The sequence below is a fragment of the Galeopterus variegatus genome, unplaced genomic scaffold (genome assembly GCF_000696425.1).
Source record: "Galeopterus variegatus unplaced genomic scaffold, G_variegatus-3.0.2 Scaffold669, whole genome shotgun sequence".
In the NCBI taxonomy this organism is placed as follows: domain Eukaryota; kingdom Metazoa; phylum Chordata; class Mammalia; order Dermoptera; family Cynocephalidae; genus Galeopterus; species Galeopterus variegatus.
The window spans coordinates 34684-46696 of NW_007726780.1; positions in this window are offsets into that span (position 1 = coordinate 34684).

The window sequence follows — 12013 nt, forward strand, 5'->3', positions numbered from 1 at the left end:
ATGAGTGATGATGGTGGCTTGGACCAGTGTAGTAGTCTTGTAAATAGAGAGCAATGCACAGATACAGATTCTGGTAGTATCAGGACAGATACCATGGAACCAGGAATCAAGCCAAAAACTACTCATCACCAAGTCCTGGCCTATTTCCATCCTGAATGTCTCTTGAATCTATTCCATAAACCTTGTTCCAGCTCGGGCCTCATGCTTTCCTGCCTGGACCATGCACTAGTCACTTCTGTGGCCTCCAGTCTCACCTCCTCCAGTTTCTTTTCCACACCCACCACCACAGAGTATTTTTTTTTCCTTTTTGTCATTTTTTCGTGACCGGCAACGGGATCGCAACCTTCGGTGTCGCGCCCGCACCGTGCTCAACCAGTGAGCGGGAACTGGTCTCTATATGGGATCCGAACCCTCGGCGGGAGCGCCGCCGCGCTCCCAAGCACCACACTCTACCGAGTGCGCCACCGGGCCAGCCCCAGAGTATTTTTAATAACAGATTTATCGAGATATAATTCACATACTATACAATTGACCCTTTAAAAACATATAGTTCAATGGCTTTTAGTATTTCACAGATATGTGCAACTATCACAACTGTCTAATTTTAAAACATTTTCATTGCCTAAAACAGATACCCCGTGCCCAATTCACTCCCCATTCCCAGCCAATACTCCTAGCCCTAGGTAAGTACTAATCTACCTTCTATCTCTTTAGATTTCTCTATTCTGGCCATTGTATAAAATTAGAATCATACAATATGTGGTTTTTTTTTTTTTTTTGGTGACTGGCTTTTTTTCACTTAGCATCATGTTTTCAAGGTTAATGTGTGTATCATAAACTTCATTTCTTTTCTTTTTTTTTTTTGGTGGCTAGCAGGTATGGGTATTGAACTCTGGACCTTGGTGTTATCAGCACCATACTCTATCCAACTGAGCTAACTGGCTAGTCTTGACTTCATTCCTTTTTATTGCAGAATAATATTCCATTGTGTGGAAATACCACATTTATTTATCCATTCATTCATTGATGAAGATTTAGGTGTTTCCACTTTGGGGCTATTATGATTAATGCTGCTATGAGCATCCATGTACAAGTTTTAGTGCGGACATACATTTTAATTTCTCTTGGGTAGATACCTAGGAGTGGAATTGCTGGGTCATGTGGTATCTCTATGTTTAACATTTGAGGAACTGCCAAACTGTTTTCCAAAATGGCTGCACTATTGTACACTACCACCAGCTGTGAATGAGTGTTTCAATGACTGTACATTCTTGCCAACCCTTGTTGTTCTATATCTTTTTGAGTATAGTCACTCAAGTAGGTGTGAAGTAGTATCTCACTGTGGTTTTTATTTGCATTTCCCTGATGGCTAATGATATTGAGTATCTTTTCATAAGCTTATTGGGCACTTACTATCTTCTTTGGAGAAATGTCTATTTAGATCTTTTGTACCAACCTCATTTTAAAAATTGAGTTATTTTGCTTTTTATTTTGAGATGTAAGAGTTCTTTACATATTTTAGTTACAAATCTCCTAGATATATGATTTGCAAGTATTTTCCCCATTCTGTGTGATATCTTTTCACTTTCATATTGATATCCTTTAAAGCACAAAATTTTTAAACTTTGATGAAGTCCGATCAGTCTATTTTTTTCTTTTCTTTTCTTTTTTTTATTTTTTAAAGATGACCAGTAAGGGGATCTTCACCCTTGACTTGATGTTGTCAGCACCACGCTCTCCCAAGTGAGCTAACCAGCCATCCCTATATAGGTATCCGAATCTGTGGCCTTGGTGTTATCAGCACCGCACTCTCCCAAGTGAGCCACAGGCCGGCCCTAGTCTATTTTTTTTCTTGCTTGTACTTTTGGTTTCATATCTAAGAACCCATTGCCTAAAACATGATCATGCAGATTTACTCTTGTTTCCTTCTAAGATTTTTATAATTCTGGTTCTTACATTTAGGTCTTTGATTCATTTTAAATTAACTTTTACATATGGTATGTGATAGGAGTCCAGTTTTATTCTTTTGCATGTGAATATCCAGTTGTTCCAGCATCATTTATGGAAAAGGGTATTCTTTCCCCATTGAATTATCTTGATACCTACTATGGTCTGAATGATTGCTCCCCTCACCCCAGATTCATATGTTGAAATCCTAACCCCCAAGGTGATATCATTAGGGGGGGGGCATTTTGGGAGGTTAGTGCCCTTATAAAAGAGACCCCACAGAGCTAGTCAGCCCCTTCCACCATGTGAGGACAGAGTGAGAAGGTGCCATCTATGAACCAGAAATTGGACCCTCAGCACACACTGAATCTGCTGGCACTTTGACTGTGGACTTCCCAGCCTCCAGAACTGTGAGAAATAAATCTCTGTTATTTATAAGCTACCCAGTTTATGGTATTTTGTTATAGTAGCCTGAATGTACTAGGACAACACTCTTGTTGAAAATCAATTAACTGTAAACCAGAGGGTTTATTTCTGAACTCTTAAATCTATTCCATTGATCTATATGTCTGTCCTTACGCTAGGATCACACTGTCTTGATTACTGTACCTTTGCAATAAGTTTTGAAATGGGGAAGTGTGAGTCCTCCAACTTCGTTTTTCTTTTTCAAGACTGTTCTGGCAATTTGGGGTCCTTTGAGTTTCCATATGAATTTTAGGATCAGCTTGTCAATTTCTGGAAAAAAGGTAGCTTGTATTTTGATAGACCTTGTGTTGTATCTGTAGATTAGTTTGGGAATTAACGCTATCTTAATAGTTTTAAGTTTTCCAATCCTTGAACGTTGGATGTCTTTTCCATGTTTCTTTTGAAAATGTTTTATAGTTTTCAGTGTATAAATCTTGCACTTCTTTTGTTAAATTTATTTCTAATTATTTAATTCTTTTTGATGCTATTATAAATAGAATTGTTTCTTAATTTCATTTTCCTATTGTTTATTGCAAGTGTATAGAAATGCAACTGATTTTTGTGTGATCTTGTATCCTGCAACCTTGCTGAATTCATTCATTATTATTATTTTTTTAAAAAAATTTTTCGGCAACTGGCTGGTACAAGGATCCAAACCCTTGACCTTGGTGTTATAACACCATTTATTAGTTCTAATAGTTTTTAATGAATTCCTTAGGATTTTCTTTTTTTGAAGTTTTATTTTATTTTTAGTTGACATATAATAAATGTACATATTTATGGGGAACAATGTGATATTTCAATACATGTATACATCATGTAATGATCAAATCAGGGTAATTAGCAAATTCATCATCTGAAACATTTATCATTTCTTTGTGGTAAGAACATTCAAAATCCTCCCTTCTAGCTATTTTAAAATATACAATACATTATTATTAACTATAGTCACTCTACTGTGGAATAGAACACCAGAATTCATTCCTCCTATCTAACAGTAACTTTGTACCCATTGACCAACCTCTCTCCATCCCTTCCTCCCCTCTCCCCTCCCCAGCCTCTGGTAACCACTATTCTACTCTCTACTTCTATGAGATCAACTTTTTTTCCCATTTTTTTTTATTGTGGTAAAACCTATACAACTTAAGAATTTCCATTTAAAGCTTTTTAAAACATACACTTGTGTGGAAATTCTTTAGAATTTTCTATATTTGAGATCATGTCAACTGCAAATAGAGATAGTTTTACTTTTTCTTTTTCAATCTGTATGTACTTTATTTTGTCTTGTTGCTTAATTACCCTGGCTAGAACTTCCAATACAATTTCAAATAGAAGTGGTGACAGTGGACATCCTTGTCTTATTCCTGATTTTATGAGAAAAGCATTCAGTCTTTCACTATTTTTCTTTCTTTTTTTTTTTTTTTTTGGCAGCTGGCTGGTATGGGGATCCAAACTCTTGTCCTTGGTGTTAGCAGCACTGTGCTTTAAACAACTGAGCTAACTGGTCAGCCAGTTTTTCACTATTATGATGCTAGCTGTGGATTTTTTTACAGATGCTCTTTGTCATGATGAGGATGTTACCTAGTATTCCTAGTTTATTCAGTATTATCATTCCTAGTTTATTGAGTTCATCATAAAAGTGTGTTGGATTTTGTCAGATATTTTTTCTACATCTATTGAAATAATCATTTGGTTTTTATTCTATTTATTTGTTGTATCACATTATTGATTTTCAGATGTTAAACCAATCTTGCATCCCTGTTATAAATTCCACTTTATTGTGGAGAATAATCCTTTTTGTATGTTGCCAGATTCAGTTTGCTAGTGTTTTGCTGAAAATTTTTACATCTATATTCATAAGGGACATTGTTTTTCTTTTCTTATAATATCTTTATCTAGTTTTGGTGTCAAATGCTTTATTAATGTAGTATATTACATTTATTTTCATGTGTTGAACCATCTTTGCATTCCAGGAATAAATATCCCTTGGTCATGGTGTATAATCCTTTTAATACATTGTCAAATTCAGTTGCTATATTTTGTTGAAGATTTTTGCATCAATATTCATAAGGAATATTTGTCACACAATGAGTTTAAAGTATTCCCTCCTCTTCTATCTTTTGTAAGAATTTGAAAAGAATTGGTGTTAATTCCTCTTTAAATATTTGCTATAATTCATCAGTGATACCATCTAAGCTTTTCCATGTTGGAAGTTATTGAATTACTGACTCAAACTCTTTACTTGTTATACATCTCTTTAGATTTCGTATTTCTTCTTGACTCAATTTCTGTAGTTTATGCCTTTCTGGGAATTTTTCTATTTCATCAAAGTTATCTAACTTGTTGGCCTACAGCTGTTCATAGTATTTCCATATAATCCTTCTTATTTCTGTAAAGTTGATAGTAATTTCCCCACTTTCATTCTTGATTTTAGTAATTTGAGTGCTTTCTCTTTTTTTTCCTAGTCTAGCTAAATGTTTGTCAATTCATTGATCATTTCAAAGAACCAACTTTTGGTTTCATTGATTTCCTATAGTTTTCTGTTTTCTATTTCATTAATTTCTGCTATATTAATTCTTTGTTAATCTTTATTAATTCTTCCCTTGATGATTTTGGGTTTAGTTTGTTCTTGCTTTTTTAGTTTCTTAAAGTGGAAGTTTAGGTTATTCATTTGAGTGCTTTCTTTTTAAATGTAGGTGTTTACAGCTATATGTTTCCCTCTAAGCAGTGCTGTAGCTTCACCCCATACGTTTTCGTATATTGTGTCATTTTCATTAATCTCAAAGCTTTTTTAATTTCTTATATTTTTTCTTTGACCTATTGGTTATATATGAGTATGTTATTTAATTTCTGCCTATTTGTGCATTTCCCCCAGTATTTTCTTATTTATCTCTGATTTCACTTTATTGTGGTGGAGAACAAAATTTCTATGATTTAAATTTATTGAGGCTTGTTTTATGGCCCAGCATATGGCTTATCCTGTAAAATGTTCCATGGGCACTTGAAAAGAGTGTGCATTTCACTATCATTGAGTGGAGTGTTCTCTGGATGTCTGCTAGGTCAATTTAGTTTATAATGTTGTTCAAGCCTTATATCTCCTTTTAAAGTCTTTTCTCTATTCATTCTATCCCTTTTAAGAGTTTGTTGTTAGGTATACACAGAGGCATTTTTAACCACCAGATCTGACTGTGTTCCTCCTCCATTTGGATACCTTGGATTCTCATCTACCACAGGATAGAGAAGGCTCCTCAATGTGGCACTCAAGGCAAAGATCCAGCTACTGGCAATTTCCAGTCTCTTCAAACTGTGCCTTTCAGCCACACTGAACACCTTAGAGTTCCTTGAACACACCGTGTTCTTTCTTTCTTCTGGTCTTTGTATAAGCTATTACTTTTGCCTAGACTATCTCTAATCTCAGCTCTCCCTTCTCCAGCTAACTCTTACTCATCCTTCAAGGCCTAGGAAGTCTTTTTAACTTGCTGCTCTTCTGTAGTTTCTTAGTACCGTGCTTACTGACCTGTGCTTATGGCAGAGCACTTCTCCCCTAAAAAGGAATTGGAAATTTATCTACCTCCCCCACCAGACTGGGAGATCCCTGAGGGAAATAACAGATTGGGGTCATCCCTATTTCTCCAGCAGCCATCAAAGGGCTGAGTAAAGAGGGGAACTTCAGGTTTTATTGAATTAACAAAAAATGAAATATCTGGGTTCCTGTCATCCACAAGCCAATAGGGTTTGTGACACTGTTATGTGAAAAGTCAAAAGAATAGTTTGTATACACTAGTCATGGCTCTGTCAAAACAGATGTGTGGGCTTTGGATATTCAAGAGATATTTAGAAGGTGAAATAGACTGGTTTTGGCAATGGATTGCTATAGGGGTTGAGAGAGAAGGACATGTCAAGGATAACTCCTATGATTCTGACCTGCGTGACAGAATAAATGGTGGTTCCATTCTCTGAGAGGTAGAACACTATATGAAAATCAGGTTGGGAGTCAGGAGTGGCAGGAGACCATGTGTTTGTTCTCAGATGTGTTGAATTTGTTAAATATGGAAGTGGAGATGCCAGATGGACAGCTGAATACATGGGTCTGGAGCTCAAGTGGGGGCTTTGAGCTGGAGGAACAAATATGTACTATATTGGATATTGTTCTCAACAATTTTTTTTACAGCCAGTGCAGAAATGCATTTCACATGATTCTTTATTGTAGTGTCATTTGGAAAATAGTTGAAGGCCTAGCATCAGAAGTAAAACTCAGGGAAGATGATTCTGCAAAAGTAGCCAAGTATACAGGATTCCAGTGGTCTAATTTGACTGAAGAATAGAACTTAGAGTGTTGCTTTGCCTCCCACGGATTTGTCACCCCTTTTCCCCTGGGTGATGGAGCCACCAAAGATTACTCAAAGCCCATCTCTTTTGAGCAGCAAGAAGCCCTAGAAAGGGGTTAATATCCCAGGACCTCAAGCATGAGGCATCCTTCCATTTGGAAATTAACCACGAATTGGGGTTCTCTTCCTGCATTTATTCTCCAGACCAGCAAGTTACAGGAAGAGACATCAGTGGGGTTTTGCTAAGCACAGTTTAACAAGTTTTTTTTTTTTCTTTTTTGACCAGTAAGGGGATCACAACCCTTGGCACGGTGTTGTCCGCACTACGCTCAGCCAGCGAGCGCACCGGCCATCCCTGTATAGGATCCGAACCCACAGCCTTGGCGCTACCAGTGCCGCACTCTCCCAAGTGAGCCACGGGGCCAGCCCCAGATTAACAAGTTTTAACAATAGAAGCTGGTAACATGTAATTAAGTCGATCCACTAACAAAAGCTTGATCTAGCAAACATTCCTTCTCCCTCCAGCAGCATTTTAGTAACTTTACATATCAATTAGTAACCTGTGTGTCTTTGAACCAGCAGCCTTGCTGTGTTATGATTCTTATTTTGCAACAGAGACTCAATAGCCTGGGGAAATTTTCTTGTCCTTTGTAAGGTCAATATTTGAAACTGCAAGGCTTTGGAAAACCAGGTCTTGTGAAGTACATTTGCTTTATGAATCCTCTACAACTCCCCACATTTTATTTATTTAAAAGAAAAAGCAAAAGCTATAGATCAGGTTTGTACAGTTAAGACAAAAGCATTTAAAGCAAAGTTGGTATCATAAGCATGGCAAGTCCTTTTAATTTACTACAGGTGAGGACTGATGATGTCATCATCTCAGAGTGCAGCTGCATGGGCATCACATTTGCTTTATGAATCCTCTACATTAGAGTACTTAGGAGAATGGATGGACTATATTTCCCTTTTCTAGGGAGTCTAATATGAAGCATGAAGACCCAAACATGACTTGAGAAAAAGGAAGGGGTCATTTGTGCCTGCCTGAGACTTTTAGCAAAAATAACTCTCTCAGTCAGTTCAGGCTGCTATAACAAAGCATCACAGACTGGGTGGCTTATAAACAACAGAAATTTATTTCTTACAGTTCTGGAGTCTGGAAGTCCAAGATCAGGGTGCCAGCATGGTCAGGTTCTGGTGAAGACCTTCTTCTGGGTTGCAGACTGCTGACTTCTTGTTGTATCCTCACATAACAGGAAAGAGAGCAAGTTAGCTCAAATCCCATTTATGAGGGCGCCACCCTCATGACCTAATCACCTCCCAAATGCTCTACCTGCAAATAATGTCACACTGGGGATTAAATCTCAGCATAAGAAATTGGAGAGGACAGAAACATTCAGTCCATAACAATAACTTACTAAGCTAATTTACTTAATAACCAACATAGCACTTACTATATGCTAGCACTGTTCTAAGCACTTTACAAATTTCAACATATTCAAACCTCATAACAACCCTAAACATCAATAAAATAAACCCATAACATCAATAGTCTTACTATAATTATCTGAATTTTACAGAGAAAGAAGCTGAGGCACAAAGAGGTTAAGTATTTTGCCGAAGACCACATAGCTAGCAAGAGGCATACTGAGATTTAAATCTAAGGGGCCTGGCTCCAGTGTCCATGCTTTTTGATGCCAACTCACATGAATTAGTAGGTTCTAATCAGCTCAACATAAGAACTTAAAAAGTCCTAAACATGGAAAAGTTTACTTGCTATAAATGCGGCATCTGCATTGAAAGGCACACAAGATGTCAACAATGTCTTCAAGCCAAGAGAAATTTGGTGGGCCCAGCTGTCATTGCCTCATGCCTTATGCCATGAACTTTGCAAGTCCGGTTTACCAATGATGTGATGGAGAAAAAAATAATTATGAATTTTCTCTGCGCTAATGCCTTTAACCATGACCAGTTTATGAGCTGTTTGGAAGAGATTGATCCCAAGTATGGAGATTTACTGAGCTGTCATCCCCAATCAAGGACGTTTTGAAATTAAAGAGCCCCCAAATCCAATTTGTTAGACCTCCAGTGATTCACAAGATTGTATTTTCTTATGGATATGAAAAGACCTCTGAATACATTGAACTCAAAACTGCAGGGGACAAACAAAAGCTCTGCTGATTTGTTCAAGCAAATCTAGACTCAAACTGGACATGTGGATTGGGCACATGGTGACTGGAAACCTCTCATTATCTGCTGCCGAGCTGTCTTGGGTTCAATGCATTCATAGATTTTGAAGAATGCTGCACTATATTTGGTGGAAAATAAGTCACAATTGCACTAGGATTCCCTTCCCTGGATGCAGGAGGAGGGGTGCAGAGGAGAGTTTAGACCACAGAGTCCAAGTCCAGAGAAAGGAGACTCTCACTTTAGGATAGACATGAAGGGCCAGGAACCTGCAGGCCAAAAAGACCACAGCAACAAGGTGGGGGTCAGAGCCAACCTCTGGGTTGGCCATGCTTGGCAGTTGCCAGGCATGGTTGATTGTCCTGTATTTTGTGTAGCAACTTTGGTAGGCTGCGAAAGGCCCAGATGAGTTTAAGGCACAGTGATGGGATGGTCAGAAGAGGTCCATGGTTGTTTTTTTTTTTCTTTTAATATAACAGCTTTATTGAGATACAATTCACATACCATACAATTCACCTTGTTCATAGGTTTTGATGAGTATAAACAGTCCTTTGCTTTCATAAGCAAATGAAATATAATTTTTTTGCCTTCCCCCTCACTCCACAAAATATAATTTTTTTTTTTTTTTTTAAAGATGACCGGTAAGGGGATCTTAACCCTTGGCTTGGTGTTGTCAGCACCACGCTCAGCCAGTGAGCCAACCGGCCATCCCTATATGGGATCCGAGCCCGTGGCCTTGATGTTATCAGCACCACACTCTCCCGAGTGAGCCACGGGCCGGCCCCCACAAAATATAATTTTAAAGACATTTTTATCATTGCCTTGGGAATCCAGACCTTTTCCTTATTTATACTCTGCCTTTGATGAAATTATCAAACCCACTACCAGTGTGTGTCAACATTCAGCTCAGTGAACTGGAGCCACCAAGAAGTACACCATCCCTAGAATTTTGCAGGTGAACATTATCCCAACCTCTTGGGCTGGATGGCCAAGCTCTAGACAAGGTTAGGGTCTTCCTGATGCAGCTGAAATTTGCATTCTCTTTCTTAAAACTGCCAAAATTGAAGCCCCCTTCAGGAGTCTGTCTCTGGAATCAGCATAAGACAGGCCCAGACCGAATAGTTCCTGCTGTTCCACTTCATTTTGTTAAATACCAGTGCTCTAGTCTTATTATAGGATCAATCAGAATTGACCAATGGTGAACAGTAGGCCTATAAATGTGTAATTTTGAGTGAATACAGTTTAAACTTTTTTGGGATGCTTTTGTATTACTGTCCCCACCATACATATTGTCGAATAGCCAACAATCCATATTTTACCGTTATTATCAATTTATGTGGCCTGTACATATCTGCATCTTTTATTATGTGATCTACAACAGAAAAACATGTGGGCACACTGCCTTAAACAAACTTTCCTAAAATTTCAAGTCTCTTGGCTAGATTTGTGATCAGAACTCCATGGCAGGTTATTTAAACCTATAATCTCTGACAAGGGCTTAGAGAGAAAGTATTTTACCTCTATTGTTTATTGAGGGCTGATGTATTTATTTTGGAAACCAATAGAGGAGGTGGTTTGTAGATATTCTATTATGAAAGTTGAGAAGCTTGACCTCTGCTTTCACCTGAATGGGAGGTCATAGGACCTCTCTTGGAGGTGGGCCACGAAGCTACTTGCAGTGAAGCCCAGATCTTCCTGAGGAAGTAGCTATGGCTCTTTGCCAACACGTCAAAATATGCTCCATTGAGTCCTTTCACAATATGGAACACAGCATTAACCAGTTACTTACCATGGTCATAAAAAAACTTCAGTACTATTCCAGCACTACAAAGACCTCATAAGGACCCCTTCAAGGGGTTGGGGTGGTTCATGCCGTACAAAAGCAAGCTTAGATGAAGGCTGTTTATCCTGTTTGACAAGATCCCATCTGCATTTGAGGCATGGTATTTCTGCCTTGTGTACTTCGGAGACCTCTTCAAAGTCCCCATGCTTCATGTCTCTGCAGGGGGAACTAAAGGTTCTTAGTTTTGGAACCTAGCAATCCCCCAACATGTACATTCATGCTTACCCTTGCTTTTTGACTCCAGCTCAAGGTAATGAACTCACCACATTGGAATTCACCCCTGTGTTTTTGTCGACCATTGGCATTTTCCAACCCATTTTGGTTATTAGTGTTTTATTCTTAGACCTCATCCTGATAATTTGATAATTTATCTTGCTGATTTTACCCAACTGCCTCCTACTGCCATTCAGACCTCAACTTAGCTATCGTCACATCTGTAAAGCCTTCCTTAATTACCTGAGTCTGAATTAGGTACTCATTCTCGAGGGTCCCAGAGCATCCCATTCTTCCTTTTATCACTCCATATTGTAATAATCTGTGTGTCTTTCTGTCCCCCTACTCCCACCCAGATTGTGAGTTCCATAACAGCACTTGTTCACTGCTGTATCCCCAATGTCACGTACAGTGCTCAGCACATAGACAGTGTTCTGTGAACCTTTATTGAATAAATGAATAAGTGAATTCGTTTTACCAGCTTACCCACCCTTTTAAACCCTGACTATGTCCTTGATTTGGTCACTTGGCTGGAGATTGACACTATGGAATGTATGATTCTAGGTAACATGACTTCTCTATGAGTCTGCTTGGTTGAATTAGCTGCAAGTCAGTGTGCCCCAGGTGACAGAACCTACTTTATAAAGTTATTTATTTATTTATTGGTTTTTTTAAATAATTTATTTTATTTATTGAAACAAAATCGATTATACATATTTTGGGGGTTGAACATTAAGATATGTTGATTAAATCAGTATTACTAGCGTATATATTGTTACAAATCATAATTATTCTTTTTTTTTTTTTGTCTTTTTCCGTGTCCGGCAACAGATCGCAACCCTCAGTGTCGCCCCCGTACCGGACCGGGACCGGCAATGGGATTGCAACCCTCGGTGTTGCTCCTGCGCCTCGCTCAGCCAGTGAGCGGGAACCGGTCTGTATGTGGGATCCGAACCCTCGGGCGGGAGCGCCGCCGCGCTTCCCAAGCGGCGCACTATCCAGTGCGCCACCGGGCCGGCCCCAACAAATCATA